Here is a 24,364-nt window from a genome sequence, read left to right as displayed (position 1 = left end):
ACAGCTATCAGCTAGCTAATGTACTTGGTATCAAGAACGACACATCTTCAGTAAACTCTTTGTAGTAAAGCAGACTGGAGACACCAGGAACTCAAATACTAGAATTGGCTACAAAGCTACTACTTCCTGGTCTCCTAAACTTGCCTTTCATCACTTGGGCAATTTCCCTCTTTAAAAAGGGGAGTGAGGGGAGCCTGGGTGGTTCAGTAGGTTAAGCATCCAACTTGAGCTCAGGTCATGATCTCATGGTTTGTCGAGTTCAAGCCCCGCACTGGGCTCTCTGCTGTCAGCAGGGAGCCTGCTTCTGATTCTCTGTCTCCCTCTCTTTCTGCCCCTTCCAGCTCTCTCTCTCTCAAAAATAAACATTAAAAGAAAAAATTTTAAGGGGAGGGAGGGGGTGTCTGTGTGGCTCTGTCAGTTGAGTGTCCAACTCTTGATTTCGGCTTAGGTCATGATTCCAGGGTTGTAGGATCAAGCCCTGTGTCAGGCTCCATACTGAGCGTGGAGTCTACTCAAGATATGCTCTCTCTCTCTCTCTCTCTCTCTCTCTCGCTCTCGCTCTTGCTCTCTCTCTCCCGCCCCCTCCTTCTGACCCTCTTCCCTGCTTATGCTCTCCTTCTCTCTAAAATAAAAAAAAAATTTTTAATTAATTTAAAATAAATAAATAAATAAATAAATAAATAAATAAATAAATGGTGGGGTGGGGAGCAAGAGGCACAGGAAGCCTACCTATTTATCACCTACCTTTTCTAAAAGAAATTAGAAACAATTGGGATCATGCACAATAGACTTACTAGGAAGAAAACAACCAATAAAAAAAAGATGTACCTTTCTTTTTGCATTTTTCTACACTCTCCAGCCCTGCTTATTCTAGCAACATATTTTCACTGAATTCCTTCCTAAGGAAGAGAGGAAAGAAGAAAACTAATATTTATTAAAATATATGTTACACCACCAGGCCCTCATTTAATCTTAACATTAAAGCTATGATATAGATATTACTTCCATTTGTAACTGAGAAAAATGAGGCATAGGCAAGTATCTTCCAAAGGCCACAGAACTAGGAGCAAGGATTCAAATAACAGAACTGAAAGGGCCATCTTTTCCCCATTACCTCGCACTGACCTTTATATTTCATTTATCTTTCACTCCTTCCACAAACTTTTCCAAAATGAAATACAACAACTTGCAGAAAATACGAAAATGACATTCTTTTCATTAATTCTTAGGTGACAATATAAAGGCTACCACGCTGTCTATAAATGACTTATTCTCCATTTGTAATTCAAAAAAGACCAACTGTTACTTTGGCTAGCAGTTCATATATTTAATTACAGACCATTAATAATGAAAATTGTATTGATATGTGACAAGTCCATTTGAAATGGACATGCCTTCCCATTTCACACCAGGGAGAAAAGCACAGGTAATACAGTCAAGTAGGAGTGCTTATCCTCCAAATGTTTCCCACACTGCAACCTACTGTTACACTATATAAGAGAGTTTGGTTTTGTTTTTCAATGAACATATTCTTGGGAAATGTGGCAATATCTGGATTCTAGGTGGCTCATTTGCAGTATCTTGACAGGCCAAATAAAGGGATTATACTAGATTTACAATGTTTTGCAAACTTCAAGTTCTGATCCATTAGCGTGTTACTAAGTCAATTTAGTAGTCTGTGGCTAGCATTTTGATTTAAACTGTATAGAAATAAGAATATATGAAATGAGGTTCAGTACTGTTTAACAAACTTTAGCAAACAAAAATATGTGTGTGTTTCAACACTTCTTACATAGCTCTTAGGTGACTCTAAAACCACAAATTTTCAAATTAAAAAAACTTAAAGTCAACATTAAACCAGGTTCTTTTCATTTTGATACGCCTGTATTACTGCCCGAAGCACAGCCTCCATTTAGCTTGAACACATATCATTTACAGTAGTTGTTCACCCTCCCTCTGCTCTCAACCTACTAGTGGCTTCCAAACACCTAGAATGAAACCTAACGCTCTTATTACACCCTATAAGGCCCTGCATGATCTTGCTCTCCATTCCCTCTCCAAACTCATTAACGCCCACTATTTTCTATCCTCATCCTTCTCAGCCACACTAACCTCCACTCCTGCCCCTGAGCCTTTGCATTTGTGTATAGCTAGACCACATCAGTCTACTTCCCTGCACAACTATTTTCATTAATATGCTTTAACCTTTTACCCTTGGCTGTTTGAAAAATTGCTATTAAAAATTATGCTTCTGCATCTTCTATGAAACAATCTACTATTATTCAGTCTAAATTGTACAGAAGCTATTCTAGGTGCAGTTTAGGCTCCTGAAGGTATAAAGAGGTTAATTTGTTTGTAAGAGCCTGGGAAGGGACTGTGCTTACAGTCCCTGGATGCATTCCCCATAAGTAGGTATGTTAGCTGATCTTTTGTCATTTTTAAGCCAGAAATATTTTTCTTCTCTATGCTGACAAACCTTCTATCAGGCTTCTTCTTTTTATTCCCTTAAAAGAGATCAGTCTTGGCTACTCTAAAAATTTTTTTCAAATCCTGTTGAAGCTTTAACTATCTTTACTTCCTAGTAGCATAAGGAATGCCCAAGTAGCTCTAGTGTTTGTACTAGCCACCAGGTATTCACTTAGAGCAGGTGTTTAAGGAGCCCTGAATTTATAAAACCTTCTGTAGCTTGTGGCCAAAGTTCAACTTTTCACTGTTTTCAGATTTTATCTCCAATTAACCCCTTGTTTTCCTCTGAATAAATGTTAAGCTCCCCGAAATCAGGCATTGACAGTTGTCTTTAAACTGAGAGGTTCTCCCTGCCCCACCACTTTTCCCTGGTTCTGTTGATTCTGATTGTTGATTCTGTTGTTCCTGATGACACAGGAACTATACTTCACAGGTTGCATAATTTGTTCTTGGCCTTCAGAAAGTTCTTGTTGTTCATTCCATAAACAAATACATTTGCATCACTTTCAACTTTGCTAAAATGTGTAAATACTTTTTTCATTTCCACTATAATGATAAACTGCTTCTTTCTAACCCTTTCTACATTGATAGGTTTTGCAATATCCAACACCAATAGGTCAATAACATTTGCACTCAAACTTCAGAACAAAGCACTATATAGTAGACATGCCATAGCCCAGGGGCCAGAACCTCTAAGCCCATACAGGAGAGTTTTTAAAGTGTGAACACAGAATGGATTATGGATTCTAGATATGGCAGGTACTGCATCATAAAATTTTAATTACCTGAATTAAAATCAAACAGATTGACTAAGATAGCAAACCAAAATCCCACAGAAAATATTTACAACAAAAGTAGGTGACGGGGCACCTGGTGGCTCAGTTGGTTGAGCGTCTAACTTTGGCTCAGGTCATGATCTTGCTGTCTGTGAGTTTGAGCCCCGCATTGGGCTCTGTGCTGACAGCTTGGAGCCTGGAGCCTGCTTCGGATTCTGTGTCTCCCTCTCTCTCTGCCCCTCCCACCCTCCCTCTCTCTCTCTTTCTCTCTCAAAAATGAATGTTAAAAAAAGTTTTAAGGAAATTGTTTAAAAAAAAAAAAGTAGGTGGCAAGGTATCCACACAAACCTCAAAATAAAAATGAGTGAGGAAAACATCAATAGCCAGCAGACATACATGAAATCTGCATCTGTTCAAAAGAATGCATAAGGAAGCAATGGCGCATTTGAGGGATTTGAGAACATCTAAATAGTCAGTAGGTATTCACTGGACAGTGTGATGGCAATTTGAGAGGAGAAGCTGAAATTGGAAAAGGTTTAGCCCAATCCAATAACAAGTGAGCATGACTTAAGTTCTGAAAAAGGCTAGAGCAGCCTGAGTCATATAAATTCTTAAAATCAACCTACCAACCAAAACTGCTTTCCAAGGCAGGGTTCTATAATAAGGAAAGTTGCTGGGTTGAAACCAAAATTGAGCAAGGTAGGGACAAGAGAGACAAGGAAAGAAAAGATCCAAATAAAACTGGAGAAGGGAAAAAGAGCCACCGTATTTTTGAGCATTTTACAAAAACAACAGGAGAGGGAGCTCTGTGACATTAGAAAAGTTCTCCTGAACCATGACTCCCTTCTGAAAGTTCAGGAAAACAAATTTCACATAAAAATGAGCAACAGAAAAATATCAAAGCCCCATCCCATACAGTTATTTTAAGAAAAATGAGGCTAAAGAACAGAATAACATCCCTACAGATAATGAAAAACAGACCTTGAGATCAAAATTATACAATTTCAAAGCAAGCTAAGAGACATTAATAATTCAAAACATGAAAAAGAAATACAAATCACAATTACAAAACTCCAGAAAAGGTGAAAGAACTCAAAAAATAAGAGAAAAAGAATCATTCTGAAATGAATACAAAATTAGAAGGACACAAGTGACTAAATGTAACAAATAATCCATTAAGAAAAATAAAAGGTAAAAAGAAGGACATTTTTTAAAATAAAAAAAAAAATGAAGATACATCAGCAAAACAGCAAAGTAGGCAGTTCCACGCTCCCATCCCACTTCAAAAACACTGAAAAACAAGGAGAAACTGTCAAAACCAACTTTTTTAGAATTAGAATTCTGGAAAATAGTCTTACAGCAACTAAGTGAACACTGAATCAAGAAAAAGGCAACTTAAAAATGGTAGGACATCTTTGTGGCATTACTTACTCTTGTCCCATACCCTTCCCCAGTACAACAGAAGTCTTGAAGAGATCAACCCACATTTCTAGTGTGGGACCCTGGTACCTGGTTCCAGAGAGAGCAGAGTAGACTTAAATCACAAATTATTTTGTCTATCTGTTCTAACCTGTCTGGGACTACCTAAAGGACTGATGCAAGGCCCTCACCTCTATTCACCCTAACTTGCAATTCACCCAAGCTGGAAAAGCAGAGGCTGGCTGAAAAAGTGGAATTTATCCTAAGTGGTTCAATATAAGAAAGTCAATCAATGTAACGTACCATATTAACAGAAAGAAAAAAAAAAAAACCCCACACAATCATCTCGATTGATGCGGAAAAGGCACATGATAAAAACCAATACCCTTTCATGATTAAAAAAAAAAAAAAAAAGCTAGGATTAGAAAGGAATTTCTTCAACATGATAAAGGACTTTCATGAAAATCCCACAGCTAACATAATACTCAATGGTGAAAGAGTGAAAGCTTTCTTCCTAAGATCAGGAACATGAAAAGGAAACCTGCTTTCACCACTGCTATGCAATGTGTACTGGAAGTTCTAGCTAGACACAAGAAAAAGAAACAAACGGCCTCCAAATTGGAAAGGAAAAAGTAAACTATGTCTATTCACAGATGGCATGATTCTATATATGGAAAATCCCATAGAACCCACAAGAAAGCTACTAGAGCTAATAAATTCAGCAAAGTTGCAGCTCACAAGATAAACACACAAAAATCAGTTGTGTTTCTACACATCAGCAATGAACAATGCAAAAAAGAAATTAAGAAGGCAATTTCATTTATAATGGCACCTAAATAAAATAACTGGGAATAAATTTAACCAATAGGTAAAAGACTTATACGTTGAAAACTACAAAATATTAAAGAAACAGAAAGGCATCCCGTATTTGTGGACTGAAAGACTTAATATTGTTAAGGTGTCAACATTAACCAAAATGATCTACAGATTCAATACAATCCCTATCAAAATTCAAACAGCCTTTTCTGCAAAAATGGAAAAGTCAATCTTCAAATTCATATGGAACTGCAAGGGACCCTAAATAGGCAAAACAATCTTGAATAAGAAGAACAAAGTTGGAGGATTCACACTTCCTGAATTCAAAACTTACTACAAAACTACAGTAATCAAAACAGTGTGGTACAGGCCTAAGTACAGACATACTTAAAGTAAAATTAAGAGTCCAGAAATAAAACTGTACATCGATAAGCAACTGAATTTCAACAAAGGTGCCAAGACCATCCAATAGGAAAATAATAGTCTCTGGACTGGACAACTGGATAACCACATGCAAAAAAATAAAGCTAATTTATCCCATATACAAAAATTAACTCAAAATGGATCAAAGACCTAAATATAAGAGCTAAAACCATTAAATTCTTTTCATCCATTATTTCTTCAATTTTTTTTTTTTTTTTCTGTTCTTTTCTCTCCCATCTCTTTGCCTTCTGGGATTTCCATAATGTGCATGTTGATACACTTGATGATGTCCCTTAGGTACTATTCATTTTTCTTCATCTATTTCTTTCTGGTTCTCAGACAGGGTATTTCAATCACCATATCTTTAAGTTTTTTGAGTCCTTCTTTGCCTGCTCAAATATGCTACTAAACCTTCCGCTGATTTTTATTTCAGCTATTTTACTTTTTCTACTTTCTATCTCTCATTGATAGACTCCATGTGTTTACACATTGTTCCCCTCATTTTCTTTAGTTCTTTGTCTATGTTTTCCTTCAGCATTCTGAGAATGTTAAAATAGTTACAGTCTTTGTCTCTTAAGTCCAATGTTTGAGCTTCTTCAGGGATTTCTTTTTCCTATTAAGGGCCACAATTTCTATGTCTTTGTATGTTCTGTATTTTTGTTGAAAACTGGATACCTTGAATCTTGTAACGTGGTAATTCTAGAAATTAGGTTCTCTCCTCTTTCTACAGATTGCTGTTGTTATTAGATGAAGGATACAGTTGTTGGTTTAGTGACTTTTCCAAACTTTTTTTTATTTTTTTGCAAAGACTATATTCCTTGTTGTGTGTTGTCACTGAAGTCTCTGATCTATTATTTCTGTGGTCAGCCAGGGTCCTGACAGAAATTTCTTTAAATGCCAGGATCCAATCAGAAAAATGGGGTAGAGGTATTTTGTCTCTTTAAATTTCTTTGGAAGATGCCAGAGAAATCACATTAGCCTGTGGGGTTTGAAACAATGGTCAGTCTCTGTGCTGGTCCCTCAGCAATCAAAAGCAGCAGTCAAAACATAAAACCACAATTTTTGAAGGACAAGCAAGTCACATCAGGAACCATGGGCCACCATACCCACAGCTGATTGTTACAAGGCTGAGGGATAGAAAATTGTAGTCACTGGGGGTGCCTGGGTGGCTCAGTTGGTTGAGTGTCCCACTTCGGCTCAGGTCATGATCTCGTAGTCCATGAGTTTGGGCCCTGCATCGGGCTCTGTGCTGACGGCTCGGAGCCTGGAGCCTACTTCGGATTCTGTGTCTCCCTCTCTCTCTCTGCCCCTCCCATACTCACACTCTGTCTCTGTCTCTCAATAATAAATAAACATTTTTTTTTAAGTTTTTAAAGAAAAAAAAAGAAAATGGTAGTCACTGTGTAAAACCCAAAATTCTCAGAAATTTACCAGCTTCTTTCTTCATTAAGCACGCCACTGGATGCTGCAAGTGTATGACTAAAGAATTTCAAAACAATTGCTTCAGAGAGTTCATGCTAGCTTAATAGCTGTCTTGGTGAAGGAACCAATCTTTGGAGCTTCCTTCTCTGCCATTTTCCCTGACATCATTCCCATTAGTTCTATTTCAACCTACAAATCTTTTCTTGGGCCAAATCAAACAAATCCCAACCTATAAAAATAGCTACCATCTATTGACTAATTGCTATGTGCAGGTACTTCTGATCCTCACAACAATCCTACCAAGTAGATATTACCATTTCCATTTTATAGATTAAAGAACTGAGGCTCAGGTATATTAAGTAGATTGCCATGGTCTCACAGCTATCACAGATTTGACATTATTCCTTTAAAACCTCCACACTGTCTTCCTCCTCTCCTACTTAGATACACACTCTCTGGTCTTTGAGTACAAACTTATGAAATCCCACTTTGTTTATGAAGTTTTCCTGAAGCAATCAGAATAGTAAGGGTCAATTTTAACTCTAACTCCACAATTAAAGCACATCATTTACTTGGCACCTGTCTTGGAGAAACTGCACATCTATAAAACCAAATGCAACCACCTCTACACTGAGAATAAGTTAACAGAGTATGAATTAAGTACCAAAATCCGGAGAGGCTGCTAAGAAGTATAGTTAGGAACAGTCAGTTGCTAAGGAGGCATTTAGAAGTGAGGGTGGTGATCTGAATGAAAGGCAAGGCGAAGGAGGAGGTGGAAAAGGAACAGGTATTGCAATACATTTATGTATAATTAATGCCCAGCCCCAGAGGGTAACCAAAGCCAAAGAAAGAAGTGGGGAAATGCAAGAGAAAGTGAAGCTGTAAGAGAGGGTCTTGCACACTATACTAAGGAGTTGAGACTTCTTAAGAGAAACCACTACTAAAGGATTTGATGCAAATATTGTTTTAGGGAGATTATTCTAACAGCTCTGATAATCTAGCATCTGTGTGTAGGATGATTTGCAGTGGGTGTAACTAGAAATAGGGAGACCCATGACTTATACATTTTTTGCCACCAATAATTTAGTTATTTCTTAGAATACATCATGTCTGTTATATATTAATTTGTTTGTTTATATACTTATATATTTTTTGTTTCTATAACATTCTTGGCTTCCTGACTAGCAAAGAACCACATGTTTCAGAGGCTAAAATTTTTAAGCTGTGCCACTGGAGGGGGAAATACAAAGTTCCATTCATATGCTATAGGAAAACACATGGAAAAGTGGCAAAATGTTCTTCACCAAAATGAAATCTCACACATAAACTAGAATGAACCTGTCCACCCAAAGATCTTGCAAATGTTATGAATTTGCCAAGATTTTTCCCATCTCCAAGTGATATTCCAGACACACTCATTGTACAATAATTTCTTCTTATAGAGACAGCTCACAAAAGAGAAAGAAAACGTATTTCTTCTATCTCTCTACATAGGAACAGAGATAAGATTATGAAGAACAGACACAGAGAAGGTGGGAAGGAGAAATTTTCAAAATTTAATGAGAATAATACAAAACATACAAAATTAAGCTACAATGAGCACATCCTTCTGAAATATGCAAATTGTGACAATCCTTCACTGAGAATTCAGGCAAAGTAAATTAGATTACTGAAGCTCAGCAAGATATAAAATAAATATATCATCAGAACATTAGTTCTGAGGTGAGGCTATTGAAAGCCTACACCAAATTCTAATTCGGAGATTAATAACCAATTTCCCACATCCTAAAACAGGTTGACCAGCAAATACTAATTATTTTCTCCTCTCATGGTGTGTTAATCACAGCAAGAGGCATTCAACTTTGACTTTGAGGCTCCTCTTTAGGTAACTGGTATTAAAGAACAGATACTGATCCCCAACTCAATTTTTTAGATGCCAAGAAATCTCTAATTACCTCAAAGAACGTCAAATATTTTATTTCAATATTTAAAATAGGTATTTATAAAAAGTATCATGTATTTTAGCATAGTAGAGATAGAACAAGGGGATATTGTGATATTAAAATGTTACCTTAAACCATCCTGAGATCAGCTGAAGCAACAAAGTAATTGCACTTCCATTCTGTATCTCTGATAGTTAAAAACCTCATCCATAGAATAATAGCCTCATTTTCCACAAAAGTAAATCACTGTGATCACATTTGTGGGAAATACTGAACAAGGTACTACATTTAAAGGATGTAGTCTTACATATTATTTAATAATGCATACAACAGGCTCAATCTAAGTACAGCTGATATTCATTTAGATAGTCACTAAGAGATGGGGGAGAGGGAGATACTAAAAAAAAAGTTTCCATTAAAGACTAGCAAAATTGGCAAAATATAGGAATCTAGATCTTACTTAGAAAGAAAAAAGAAAAAAAACTACCCACACATAAAACACTTTATTTGGCAAACAAATTCAATGGAAATGTTAAAAGATACAAATAGTACATCTACTCCCAAAAGAACATTCATAGCTTTTTAAAATGCTTAATAAGGTAATGAAAATAACCACAATGGCCTTTTCCATCCGTTAGGCACAACCACTCAGGCTGGCATATAATCTTACTTTTTTAAGACATTATTTTTAAGTAATAATCTCTACACCCAATGTGGGGCCCAAACTCACAACCCTAAATCAAGAGTCACATGCTCCACCAACTGAGCCAGCCAGGTGCCCAGGCATGTAATTTTAATTTTAAAACATCTTGGTCTTTACTCCTGTCTCTTCATTTTTAGTGACAGTTAATTCTTCAAGAGATTTATCTCCTCAAGGTTTTGACAATTCACACATTTGCAACTGAGTGCTTTGGTTATTACGTGAATAAATAGAAATAACAAAGCAACTTATGAAACAATCTTTTTGACTGAGATAGGAAATGATGTTGGAACTAAAGAAAATAAACCCCTCAAGACTGAGTATAACACAGAGGCTCCCATTTGCTGCCACATGACTCAGATGTTCAAACGCCACCTACCCTCCAAAATCCCTCATGACATCCAAGCTCCTGAGGATGGGTAAGTAATACCCCCAGATAAGAGCTATTCTTTTTTTTTATTTTCAACTGAAATTTATTATCAATTCTACCTCCATTTATGACTTAAACACAAGGCGTAAAATATTTTTCCCTAGGAAACTTTTAGGACCAAAGTGAAGTTTCCTTTGAAAAGGATCATCAGTTTTCCTTCACTACCATGAAAGGTAACATGGCTTATATTCAGAATTAAGCTACATAGAAATTTCACCTACAGAGCAAAGCCAAACCAAGAAGAGTTCACTGTTCAATAATGTCAAAAGCATACCACATAATATATGATAATCACAAGTTTTTGAGTGCTTACCATGCGCTTAGATAAACTACTTTCTGTGCATTCTTTCACTTAATCTTCACACTAATCTTATAGAGATAGATGTTTTATTATCCCTATACTACAGATAAATGAGGACTAAAAATAGTTAAGTAACTTGCCAAAGGGCCTCCCAAGCTAGTAATTGTACAGAGATGAATGTATGAGTACATAGCTGAATGGCTGAGGTCAATGAGCGTAAGCATTTTAAACTCTTTGACCTGAACCATTCAGCTATGTACTTAGGTTTGTCTGGCAATTTCATAGCCACTATCTCTAATATTTCTCCCAATCACCCTGTGAAATAAGAATGATTTTGATCATATACATCAGCAAATTGAGGCTGACACACAAGCCAAGTGACCTATCTATACTCACAATGGAGAAAATAAAACAGCAATCAGGTTTTATGATGCCAAATCATCATGAAAGATAAACTTAAAAAATCTCTTTCAAAAATGTGTTTGCTACCTACTGCCATCTACTTGAGAAATAATCCTAATAAATTTGTGTTTCCTAGTTTACGTACCCATGGCAGATTAAAAGAGAACAAATATTTGCTTATGCCAGGGACTTTGCTGGGCACTTTACACACATTACCTCATCTAAACTTCAGAATACTATTATATAAGCAGTTATCCCACATGATCAGACAGGATTAGGAGTTAAATCATATACCCAAAGATTACACAGAAAAGTAAGAACAGCAAACAAGATCTATTAGACTCTTCATCACTATGGCAAATTCCATGAAGATCAGGATCAGTGGCATCCCTTTTTGTCAGCGATATCCCTAGACATTAACAAAATGTCTGCTGAATAAACCAAATAGTATTTTATTTTATTTTATTTTATTTCATTTCATTTCATTTCATTTTTGAGAGAGAGAGAGGGAGAGAATCTTAAACAGGCTCCATGCCCAACACAGAGCCCAACATGAGGCTCAATCTCAGACTGTGAGATCATGACTTGAGCTGAAATCAAGAGTTAGACACTTAACCAACTGAGCCATCCAGGCACCCCCCCAAATAGGATTTTAAATAAATATTTCATTGAGTGTAACATTTATAACGCATCATTCCCCCACCATTTCCTGAACACCTCTGGTCAAGAATTCAACCATCAGCCTACTAATAATACAATAAATATGACTATGAGAAGCCACTTAGAGCAAATGCAAAACAGTAGTAATAATAAATACTATTAGTAATAAGTAATACCAATAACCCCGTAAGACATCCATTATGTCACCATTTCCTATGAATTATGATTCAGATTCAGAACAATCTCTCAATTCCACCCTGCCTTTCCCTTCCCATTACTGTCCTTCTAACCCAGGTCCATAATCGTTGTCAAGATGAGGACTATGATTCCATACTCTCCACCCTTCACACTGATGCTAAACTTATTTCCTAAAAATGCAAACTTGATCACTTTGTCTCCCTTTATAAAAGGGCTTTTGTCCCTCTAGTGTCTTCAAAAATCAAATCCAAGAGCTGTGATAACTTTAAAAATGACACCGATCACCCTAACCTGATTTACCAATCTTCCTAAAAACTATCATCCATCCCAGCCTTGCTTTACTAGCAATTCCCTACATAAGCCCCAGGCATCCATGTGTTTGGTTATGCTGTTCTTGGACCCTTGCTTCCACCCACCCAGACTCTTTACTTGTTAAAAGCATTCTTTTCTTTCCAAAGCCCAGTTTAAACACTTTAACAAGATTTATTTCTCAGATAACATTTCTCACTAAGTAAACACCTAAATCAGAGACTCAAGGCTTTATTCTAAGTTAACTCCCAAACCTTGATGTCCAAAACATGCTTAGAACAGCACTATTATTCTATCTTTTCTAATCTATAACATTCATTGCCTCTTAGGAAGTTCCAATAGGCACAAGTCACAAATGATTTTTTTTAACGTAGAACAAGATATAAATGATTCATACTCTACAATGGAAACTAAAAGTTTCGTTTTAACATAGGATAGGCCAAACTGTATTACATCCAAATAACAACATGCTATATAAAACAGAGTATACATTAAGGTTTGAATTCCAGCTCTATCACCTTCTAACTTACTGTGTGACCTTGAGTATTACTTATGTTACTTAACCTCTTTGAGCCACCCTTTAGTTATAAAGATACTTATAAATCGCTATTTATAAATTGAGAATAATATCAGTACCTAGCTCAGAGTGTTTGTTGTAAAGGTTAAATTATGCTAAGCGTGTAAAGTACTAAGCAAAATATTTGTACATACTAAACAAATGGCAGCATATATCTACATACATATACACACATATATATGTAAAACATTGTCAACCAGCTAGATCAGTTCTGATACTTATAGAATAATATACCACATTAAATTCTTTCAAGTTATAAATAATAAAAAAATGGAAGCTATTATTAAATCCATAGAATATGCATAAATATGTAATCACTGACTTTCTTCAAAGGAACTGATACAAGATTTTCCTTTATTGGTTAAAGTTCTTAAAAATAAAGTCCTCTGCTGATTAATTAAATAGTAAACAGCTGATAGAGATATAAATAGATCAGTAACAGCTGAACTCTAACACGGTGTTAAAAATAGTATGTCACCGCCCCCAATACATGTGAATATTACCATAAATAACCACAACCTGTGCACAGAACAAAGGCATCTAAACCTTTGTCTCATAGCACAACTAAAAACTTTTCATGAAAAATGTAAAATATATATCACAATATGGACCAGGGATTCCCAAATCAAAGTTAAATCAAAAGGAAAGTACTGCTCTCAAGTATATACATAAATACACTTAGAAAGTATTACATAGATTAGCAATCTACAGTTCATTTAACATTATGAACCAACTTATGAATAAACTAAGCCATGAGATATTCAGCGATGTCATAATTCCATTTCTAAACAAGAGTCCTACTATACTCCTGGCCCTGAGTGACAGGTCTGGAAACCCAGTCAAGTCATAGAATAATGCAAACAGAAGGCCATAACTCACTCAGTTCAAAACTCAAAATGCCACTTGGACACCCTTTAAACTATCAGGGCAGAGACAGAGTTTACTGCATTACACCCTCCTATACTATTTGAATTTTGTTTAAAGGGAAAGAGAGTGAAATGTATGTGAAGGAGTAAATAAGCATCTAATTCTGAAACTCTCAAGAGACCTAAAAGCTCAGGAAGATGGGCAATTAGCAAAGTGGTCAATATCAGTTTGACAAAAATTAAAAATAGTTTGATACCTGGTTCTGGCAAGAATGTGGAGGAATTGCACTCTCATATACTGGGGATGAGAATATAAAGTGCTACAACCTTTTTGGAAAATGATTGAGCAATACCTATGAAGCTTTTTTTTTAATGGTTGTTTATTTTTGAGAGAGAGACAGGGGGACAAAGCATGTGCATGCGTGAGCAAGGGAGTGGGAGAGAAGGGGGGGTGGGGAGAGAAAGAGAATCCCAAGCAGGCTTCCTGCTGTCAACACAGAGCCTGACACAGGGCTCAATCTCACCAACCATGAAATCATGACCTGAGCTGAAATCAAGAGTCAGAGGCTTAACTGAGCCACCTAGGCACCGCAAAGATTTTTAATGCTTATACTCTTTGACTAATTCCACATCCAGAAATCTAACCTATAGAAACACTGAAATATTCACACACGTGCAATGGCAAATGCATAAGCATGTTCACTAAGCAAGGCTAACAGAAGTTAAAAACTGGAGACAGATAATGTCAAACCAAACTACATATGTGCATCTGATGATATATCAGACATCACAATCACAATATCACAATCATAAAAAATAATGAGGTAGAGTTATTGGTACTGAAATTAAAATATATCAAGATATACAGTAGTCCCTTTACACAGAAAGAATGATATATATGCTAATATACCATTAGAAAACGAAAATCTGAAAGAATGTATACAAAATGTTCACCGTGCTTATCTCCACCAAAAAATATCTTAAATCGGGGTGCCTGGGTGGCTCGGTTGGTTAAGCAACCAACTCTTGATTTTGGCTCAGGTCATGATCTCATGGACGTGGGATGGGGCCGTGCACATTGGGCTCTGTGCTGACAAGTGTGGAGCCTACTTGGGTCTGTCTCTCTCTCTGTCTCTCTCTGTCTCTCTCTCTCTCTCCCTGCTCACACTAGCATGCTCTCTCTCAAAAATAAACATTTTTTAAAAAAAGAAATCTTAAATACTTTAAAATTAAAAGAGAATATTTTATTCAATAAGCCTAGCAAATTTTCAATTCCACATTCTGGTCATTTAGAGGAAGAGAGCAAGGGGCACCTGGGTGGCTCAATTGGTTAAGGTCTGACTTCAGCTCAGGTCATGATCTCATGGTTCGTGGGTTCGAGCCCCACATTGGGCTCTGTGCTGACAGCTCAGAGCTTGAAGCCTGCTTCGGATTCTGTGTCTCCCTCCGTCTTTCTCTGCCTCTCCTCTGCTCGCACTCTGTCTCTCTCTCTCTCTCTCTCAAAATAAGTAAATATTTTTAAAAAATTTAGAGGAAGAGAGCAAAAGGAAGATAAAAAGAAAAAAAAGCAAAAGAGGGATACACACTCAACTGCATGACATACAAAAGCAGAATCTGCTAGGAAAAAAAGAGGTAAACATCAAGGGAAATCAAAGAGGAAAGAAGTCCAATAAATTCATAAGGGCTAGTCATCATCTTGCACATGTGAACAACAGACTTCAGATGTAAAATCACTGACTTTTGAACTGTACTTAAGAGTTTTCACAGCTCACTTCCTTTTTGTTCTTTCAGATTACAAGATTCAATTCTGAACGGAATAGCTTCAACAACCCACCAGAATTCTTTACCTGAGGTAATTCAAACTAAGAGATTTGGTATAACTACGGTCTTCAGGATTCTTGCTCTTAAAAAACAGTTGTAAAACTGAAAAAGCATAAGATTAACCTTTACACAACACAGCACACACAGGAAATGTAATTTATACAACACAAGATTTCCTGACAGATTGGATGTATGAATCTGTATGAATCAACATGAAAGAAAGGAGTCAAGAACAATACCAAAGTTTTTAACCTAAGCAACTTAGAAGGATGTAATTGCATCTATGTGAGCTGGGAGGGTTAAAGGAGGTAAGGTTTTGTTTTTTGTTTTTTGTTTTTTTTTTTTAAACGTTTTTTATTTATTTTTGGGACAGAGAGAGACAGAGCATGAACGGGGGAGGGGCAGAGAGAGAGGGAGACACAGAATCGGAAACAGGCTCCAGGCTCCGAGCCATCAGCCCAGAGCCTGACGCGGGGCTCGAACTCACGGACCGCGAGATCGTGACCTGGCTGAAGTCGGACGCTTAACCGACTGCGCCACCCAGGCGCCCCTTTTTTGTGTTTTTTTTAATCTTTTATTGAGGTTGAGGGAGGGGTTAGCAGTTTGGCTTTGGACATATTAAATTTGAGGGAGCTGTTAGACATCATGCGGAAATGTCAAAAAAGCAGTTGGATAAGAACTCAGAGTTCAGGAAAGAAGTCTGGGCTTAACATAAAAATTTGGTTGTCACCAACCACATACAAAGAATGTGAAGTCAAGAGATGGGATGAAATCACCAAGACAGCAAGTACAGACAGACAGGAAGGCCAAGGACAGAGCCTTGGAGCAGTCCAAAATTTACAGGTCAGGGAGAAAAAGACCAAGCAAAAGAAATTTAAAATGTGGCCAGTGAAGTATGAGAAGAACCAAGGGAAAGTGATATGTCCCAAAAGTTACGGGAATGATGTTTTCCAAGAATATGGGAGAAATCAACTACGTCAAATGATGCTGAAAAATCAAGTAAGATAAAAAACAAAAATTGACCACTGGAAAAGCAACTTGGAAGCCACTGATGGCCTTGACAAGAACTGTATAGATATAGCAGCAAATGAAAGCTTGACTGGAATGATTCAAGAGAAAATGAATGAAGAGGAATGAGAAACCACACCTATAGACAAATCTTTTAAGAAGTTTTGCTCTAAAGGGAAGCAAAGAAATGTGCATGCACAGCCAAGAAAACCATCAACCTACTGAATGAGAGAAAACACCTGCAAATCATTAATCTATTAAGGGGTAAATATCCAAAATACATAAAGAACTCATCCAACACAAGACAAAAACAAAAACAAAAAACCAATTTGATTTAAAAATGGGCAGAGGATCACAATAGACACTTTTCCAAAGAAGACATACAGATGTCTAACAAGCACATGAGAAAATGTTCAACATCATTAATCATGAAGGAAATATAAATCAAAACCACAATGAGATATCACCTCACACCTGGTGGAATGACTATTACCAAAAAGATAAGAAATAACAAGTGTTGGCAACGATGTCAAGTAAACAGACTCTTTGTACACTGTTGGTGGGAATGTGAATGGGTTCAGCCACTACATAAAATGGTACGGAGGTTAAAAAAAATACAACTATCATAAGATCTAGCAATTCCACTTCTGAGTATTTACCTGAGGAAAATGAAAACATTAACTCAAGATATATGCACCCTCATGTTTACTGCAGCATTATTTACAATAGCCAAGGTATGGAGACAACCTAAGTGTTCACTGATGGATGAATGGATAAATACACACACACACACACACACACACACACACACACACACACCATGGAATATTATTTAGCCATTAAAAAATGAAATCTTGCCATTTGTGACAACATAAATTGACCTTGAGGGCATTATGCTAACTGAAATTGAGAGATAGAAAGACAAATACTGTATGATTTCACTTACATGTGGGATCTAAAAATAAACAAAAAAACAAGTTCATAAATACAGAGAACAGACTGGTAGTTGCTAAAGGCAGGGGGTGAGGGTAAGAAGAAATGGGTGAAGGGTGTCAAAAGGTACAAAATTCTAGTTATAGTACAGGGATGTAATGTATAGCATGGTGACTATAGTTTATATTACTGTACTGCATATATGAAAGTTGCTATAAGAGTAGACCTTAAAAGTTCTCAACAGAAGAAAAAAATTCTGTAACTATGTATGGTGATGGATGTTAACTAGACTTATGATGATCATCTTACAATATATACAAATAGTGGATCATTATGTTGTATACCTGAAACTCATATAATGTTGTATACCAACATTATATATCAAACTCATATAATGTTGTATATCAATTATGCCTCAATAAAAAAATTTCTATCAAAAAAGATGAGCAATAGCTGGAAGGGAAAGTGAAGTCAAGATAGTTTTTTTAAAAGAAAAAACATTTTCATATACGAATAAGAATAATCCAGTAGACAAGAAGGGCACTTAGAAGGGCACCCTGAAGATTCAAAAATGACTTCTTAAAGGAACTGTCTATGCTGAATCATGAAGGCTGAGTAAGAGTCAAGATGAGTGGAGAAGGGATTTAAACAGAATGAGCAAACAGAGGTAAGAAACAACATGGGGGGCAGCAGTAGGGGGAGACTGAGGAGAAGGTCTGGCATGTGAAGTATAGCACTGAGGCTCAAGAAGTAAGAAGTCACCAAGCCTTTTAAGACATATCAAGCAGTACAACCTTTATCATATAGATGACAGGGTACTTGCCACTACAGGGTTTAGGCAGGAAAGTACTGAGATCAAACTGACATTGTTTGAGGCGTACTAGATTGAAGGCAGAAAGACCAGTTATGAGGGTACTAAAATAAAGAAATAATAAGATTCTAAACTAGGATCTTAGTAGTGAAAGGGGTTTAGTGATTGATCCTATGTGTTCAGTGTTGAAGAAAGCAGTTTCTAGCGTGGGCTACTGGATGATAATGCCATTATCTATATTTGGAAATATTGGAGGGGGGTGGTGAGTGAATGATTCATTTCAGTTTGGAGTATATTGCTTTTGGAGTCTCTATTGGACATCCAAGTGAGTAAATGTCAGCAGGCAGAGGACAGAAAACTTGGAACTTAGGGCTCAAGATATCTGAAAGGTACCAGCATTTGAGTGGTTACTAATATTGTGATGTATGAAATGATCCAAAAGTAACAATCACAGGGAAAACAATGACTGAACTTTTAGAAACACTAGCATTTAAGGAGAAATTAATGGAGAAAATGCTTGAAGGAATACCAGATAGGATAGTCAGGTATATGAAAATCAGGAAAAGAAACATCCAAGATGCCAGGGAAATGGCCAAGGGCTAACAATACCTCTCCCAGTGTAAAAAAGAGACACCGTAAGTGACCTGAATAAGCTGGCAGAAATCAGAGCTCAAGATAAGTCAAGTCACCTAACTGACTGGACTTTCCGATTCTGTTGCATTAATTAATCAAAAACTAATAGGACCTACAGTGCCATCCCTTCCTGAGATCCTTAAGTAGTTAAGCCAATTTGAGTAGAAATACCTAAAGGGACCAGATACAGTTACACTACTACCTATAGGAAAAGATTATTTACAGTTTTAGTAGAAGAGTATTTATGGTTGCTGTCTGTAAAGGAAATTGATAATATAATTCTTAATAAACCAAAAGTTGCTGGCAAGCATAATAAAATGAATAAGAATTTTTTTGTCTTTTATCATTCCTAACTTCTTGTTACACATTACCTATGACTTCACATAAGCTCAACTAACAATTAAAATCTTACAGCCTTATATAACAAGTATGATAATGTAAAAATCCATAATGTTAGTACTTAGGGGGAAATATTATCAATATTATCAATCCAATAAAAATTTATCAGAAACGGAAAGAATTTCTGAAGTTAGAAGAAAAAAGATAACTTGAAAGGCGCAGGGGGAAAATAAAGCAAGGATCAAGTTCCATTTCTTGATTCAATGAATGTTCTACTTTATCACTTTTTGGCAGACAATTTGTCAAACTAAAAAATCACTTACTGTTGGATGACTGTACTGTAAGTGTACTAACTGGGAGTGACACAAGTGTTTGGTCCCACCCATACAGAAGAACCCCACAAAGAACTTTAAAAAAAAAATCAATAGGAAGCATATTTTCCTGTGAGTGTCTAAAGCAAATTTACTGATATAAATTGTAGAGAGAATATGACAGAATTATTTATTCCAAATGAGAAAGTTAATAGCATTTTCGTGGAGTGGGATGGGTAACTCCTAAGGTGTGAGTCATTGGATTAAAGAACAACTGGATCCAGGATTTAGCCAAAGCTGTAAAAGCAGGATTCAGGCTACAGAAGAACAAACATGTGTTCTCTGGCTGGAAAGAAAAAAAGCTGCGTTGAGTTAGTGCCTCCAGAGTTTGAATGAGTCACAGAGACAGAGTGGAGAGGATAGCACAACCAGACTCACCTTCAGCACATGGGGAAAATCTGTACTGTTTTCTTATCTTCTGATGTATTCCCTCCCTTAATAATTTACTATTAAAATTTTTAAATTACATTCAAGAAAGCTAAAATAAAAGTTACTTCCGAATCTACTATTCCAAGGATCTGGATAGGCTTTGCCACATTGCTTTGTACATGAACTAGATCAACATACAAAGCAACATCACTAACACAATCTTTCCATCCAGCGCTATCAATTTTGCTAATTTAATATAACCAACTTGTTAAATATTGATTTCTGTGATCACTAGCAAGAAGGAATGTTTACTTGCTGTATACATTGATCTTGAATGAACTGACTGCTTATATCTTTGGCCTGTTTATCTACAAAAGTCTTGATGGCCTTCTTTTATGTTAAGAAGGACATTTTATGTGTTACATATTTTCACTTTTCTGTCAAAATAAATGCAAATGAAGTCCCATTTCCATTTTTCTCATTTTTCATGGAACCAAAGTTTTCAATGTTTTTTTAGATACCCATTAATTTTAATTGCCTTCACTTGGTTTTAGGTTCTGGTAGTTGCTCATCTACCAATAAATCCTGAAGTGGTTTCCATTATTAGTCATACTACATGTGTTAGAACTTTTCACTTGCCTACTCTAATCATTCCACGTTAACTATTACATCATAGAACTGTGTTCCTTCTCAAATCTAGTGCTATCATCTATTCTTTTAAAGAAACATTTTTGTGGCTAAGTAATGATAAGAAATTTAATGGGTTTCAAGCAACTGTACTCCCAGGTATCTACCCAAGAGAAATCAAAGACAAAAAGAAATGTACACAAATGTTCCTAGCAGCAATAGTTCCTTGTTTATAATAACCAAAAGTTGGAAACAAACCAAATGTCTATCAATTACTGAACAAATAAGATATATCGGCAATAAAAGAGCGTCTGGGTTGCTCAGTTGGTTAAGAGTCTGATTCTTGATTTCGGCTCAGGTTAGGATCTCACAGTTCTTGAGTTGGAGTGCCACACCTGGCTAGGGATTCTCAGTCTCTCTCTCTCTCTCTCTCTCTCTCTCTCTCTCTCTCCTCTCTCTCTGCCCCTCCCTCACTCACTTGAGCATGCGCCCTCCTTTTCTCAAAAATAAACATTTTTTAAATAAATAAAATGAACTATGATATATTTTACAAGATAGATGAACCTCAAAAACAATGCTGAGCGGAAGAAGCCATTCACAAAGGAATTGAATATGATTTTGTTTATTTGTTATTTCCAGAATATGCAAATTTACAGAGACAGAAAGCTGATCCGTGGTTGCCTAAAGCTGGGTGTGGGATAAAGGACTGAATGCAAATGGGCAAAAGGAAACTTTTTGGGTGATGAGAATACTTTACAGCTGGATTATGGTGATGGTAACAAACTACAGATTTACTAAAAATCATTCACTTCAAGTAAACACAACTGACATGTACAATAGGAATATTTTATGGAGTGTAAATTATATGTTAATAAGGCCGTTTTTGAAAAGCCACTGAACAGAGGAAGGATAAGAAGAATAAATACAGGGATGCCTGAGCGGCTCAGTTGGTTAAGTGTCTGACTTCGGCTCAGGTCATGATCTCATGGTTCCTGAGTTTGAGCCCCGCATCAAGCCAGAGCCTGGAGCCTGCTTCGGATTGTGTCGCCCTCTCTCTCTGCCCCTCCCCAACTCGCTCTCACACGCGCTTCTCTCAAAAAAAAAAAAAAAAAAAAAAAAAAAACATTAAAAAAAAAATCTAAAAAAAAAAAGAATAAATATACACACACCCATATTGACCTTGAAATATAAAAATTTAAGGGGTTCAATTTGTCAATAATAAAAGTAGCAGGAAGTATTTTAAATAACAAATATTTCGTGCTTCCAAGACTGACATAAAAGAAACATTTTCACAAGCTAATCATGGGAGAATAAACTGTCTGGAAAGCAGTTTACCAAGGTATACCAAGGGAGCTTTTAAAATGTGACTTTTGATTCACTTCTGAAAATTCAGCCTAAAGAAGTAATAAAAAAAAAAATGTGAATAAAGATAGATCTAAGTATAAAGATATTCAGCAAAGCAAAATTTATAATAGTTTCCAAACAATGGTAACTATAACAATGGAAGGATGGTTAAGAAAATTACAGCCCATTCATGAATATCATACAGTCTTATAAAATGTTTGTGGGCCTATGGCCCAGTGTAGAGAATGACATCATCACCACCACTGCAGCTATTACCAGGGCCTGCACTCAAGAGGAAGATGCTCTAAGAAAAAGATACCCACCATTTCCTGACTATCACAGCTAGGAGAGTGCTTGCTAGAGACATATCCTGTAACTTTGCAAATGATGCTACATTTGAAATTAAGAAATGTGACCTTCATGGATTAGAAGAGGGCCCTCCTATCATAACAGTGCTCATCAGGGAAGAGGGACTCAAATAGTAGAGAATGATCAGACTCTTCACCAAGAGCATTAACAGAATATTATTCGTGGTTTTTATCGCTCATGAAGTGTCAAGAAGTTTGTGCGGAACTTGAGATTGGATAAATATCATGGATCATCTCATCTCAACCTACTGGGCTTTTGCTTTATTTGTGGCCCTTCTGTCCCAGAAATTTGTAGAGTTTACAGAACAAAGAGAAGCCTGTACTAAAGACAAAGAAGGATCAATGCACATGTATGCCAAGAACTGCTAACTACTGGGGCAATGACATTGTCAGAGCTCAGGTCCCCCTGGGAGCCGGTATGGGTCTGGCCTGTAAATACAATGGAAAAGATGAGTTCTGCTTGACTTTATATTTGAAAATTACAATATGACAGTTTTGTGGAAATCAACCTTTATTTTCATCTGTGGGAATAACTGCTGTGGAATGGGAGCATCTGCTGAGAGAGCAACAGCCAGCACTGATTACTACAAGAGAGAAAATTTTATTCCTGGGCTAAGAGCAGATGGAATGTATGTTCTATGTGTCCAGGAAGCAACAAAGATCGTAGCTGCCTATCATAGATCTGTGAAGGGGGTCATGCTGATGTAGCTGCAGACTCACCAATATCCAGGACACAGTATGAGTGATCCTAGAGTCAGTTATCATACACAAGAAGAAATACAAGAAGAGTGACCTCATTATGCTTCTCAAAGATAGAAGAGTAGACAGCAATATAGCCAATGTTGAAGAATTAAAGGACATTGATGTTGAAGTGAAGAAACAAATTGAGAATATGGTCCAGTTTGCAACAGTTGATTATGAACTAACTTTAGAAGAATTAAGCCATCAATTGACACCAACAATCCACCTTTTAAAGTTTATGGTGTGAATCAGTGAATCAAGTTTAAGTGGGTCATTTAAGGAAGACTGTAAATTCATCATTATGTCTTCAATGAAACATTCATAGTCAACTTTAAGAGATTTTGTGGTCTCAACTTTAAAAGGGCTAAAACCCATAAAACAAACAAAGCTTTGTGAACGTATTTATGCTATGCTATAAAATTAGGTTTAAAATTTTGGGGAAAAAAATGTAATGGGTTCCAAAGGTTGAGTGATGCAGTGGAAAGCACAATGTCTTCCCTACATCCCACAGTTTCCTAATTTCCCTCCATAGAAGCAGACATGTTACCAGTCTCTTCTATATTAAGAAATGATTTTTTTTAACTGAAACAAACCAACGAATGTTTAAAACTCTAGCTCAAAATGTTTAAAGGAAAAACTCACAAATTCTTACATTCAGAAAAACATGGAGGAAGAAATATAAACACTATGTAATTAACATGAGCCAAGTAGCAGATGATACAAAGGTATACATTTGGGAGTTAGGAGGCATTGCGTCAAATCTCTGGGAAGATAGAATAGGAGACTTGACATGTAGGGTAGGAACTCTCTCATATCTGTACTTAGACAAATAACTCATCCTAAAATAAAATCCAATCCTTAAGGCAAGAAGAATTCTTCCCTCCTCTGTCAGTGAGTCACAAAGCTGTCTTGAGCTGATTTTGTCTATCAAATCAGAAGACACAGCACTTTTCTCCTGTCATGGGAATTACATAAATATGTTTTATAAGCAAAAGTTATTATAATAAGAGGAATCCTCTAATATGTTTTTAAGTAACAAACTATATTCCATAACTGTGGAGTCAAACTCCTGCCTTTTGCTTCCTGACAATGTTACTCAACTAATTTGTTCTCCAACACAGAAATAATGACCCCTATAGTGGGCTATCTACTGCAGCTATAACCCTGCAGAGAAGGGGAGAGCTTCTAAAGATCTAAGAATAAATGTATTGAAATACAACTTTCATTCTTATCCCTCGCAGGGAAAAAAATAAATAATCATCTTCATTATGACTGCCACCATAAACTGAGG

At 36.4% G+C, this 24,364-nt stretch overlaps 1 protein-coding gene and 1 pseudogene across 26 annotated transcripts in view; one reads left to right on the top strand and one right to left on the bottom strand.

The window, feature by feature from the left end:
* SLMAP (sarcolemma associated protein) overlaps nt 1–24,364 on the bottom strand; it is a 149,720-nt gene that overhangs the window by 85,324 nt on the left and 40,032 nt on the right. The window contains exon 2 of one of the 26 annotated variants that reach the window (XM_049640799.1): nt 829–899. The exons of the other annotated variants lie outside the window; for them this stretch is intronic. The gene's annotated coding sequence lies outside the window, so the exon portion shown is untranslated. The remainder of the gene's footprint in view (nt 1–828; nt 900–24,364) is intronic. 26 annotated transcript variants of the gene reach the window in all.
* Nucleotides 22,382–23,397, top strand: LOC125929518 (pyruvate dehydrogenase E1 component subunit alpha, somatic form, mitochondrial-like; annotated as a pseudogene).

The sequence above is a fragment of the Panthera uncia genome, chromosome A2, assembly GCF_023721935.1.
Source record: "Panthera uncia isolate 11264 chromosome A2, Puncia_PCG_1.0, whole genome shotgun sequence".
NCBI lineage: Eukaryota > Metazoa > Chordata > Mammalia > Carnivora > Felidae > Panthera > Panthera uncia.
This window is presented reverse-complemented; position numbering and strand designations above follow the sequence as displayed.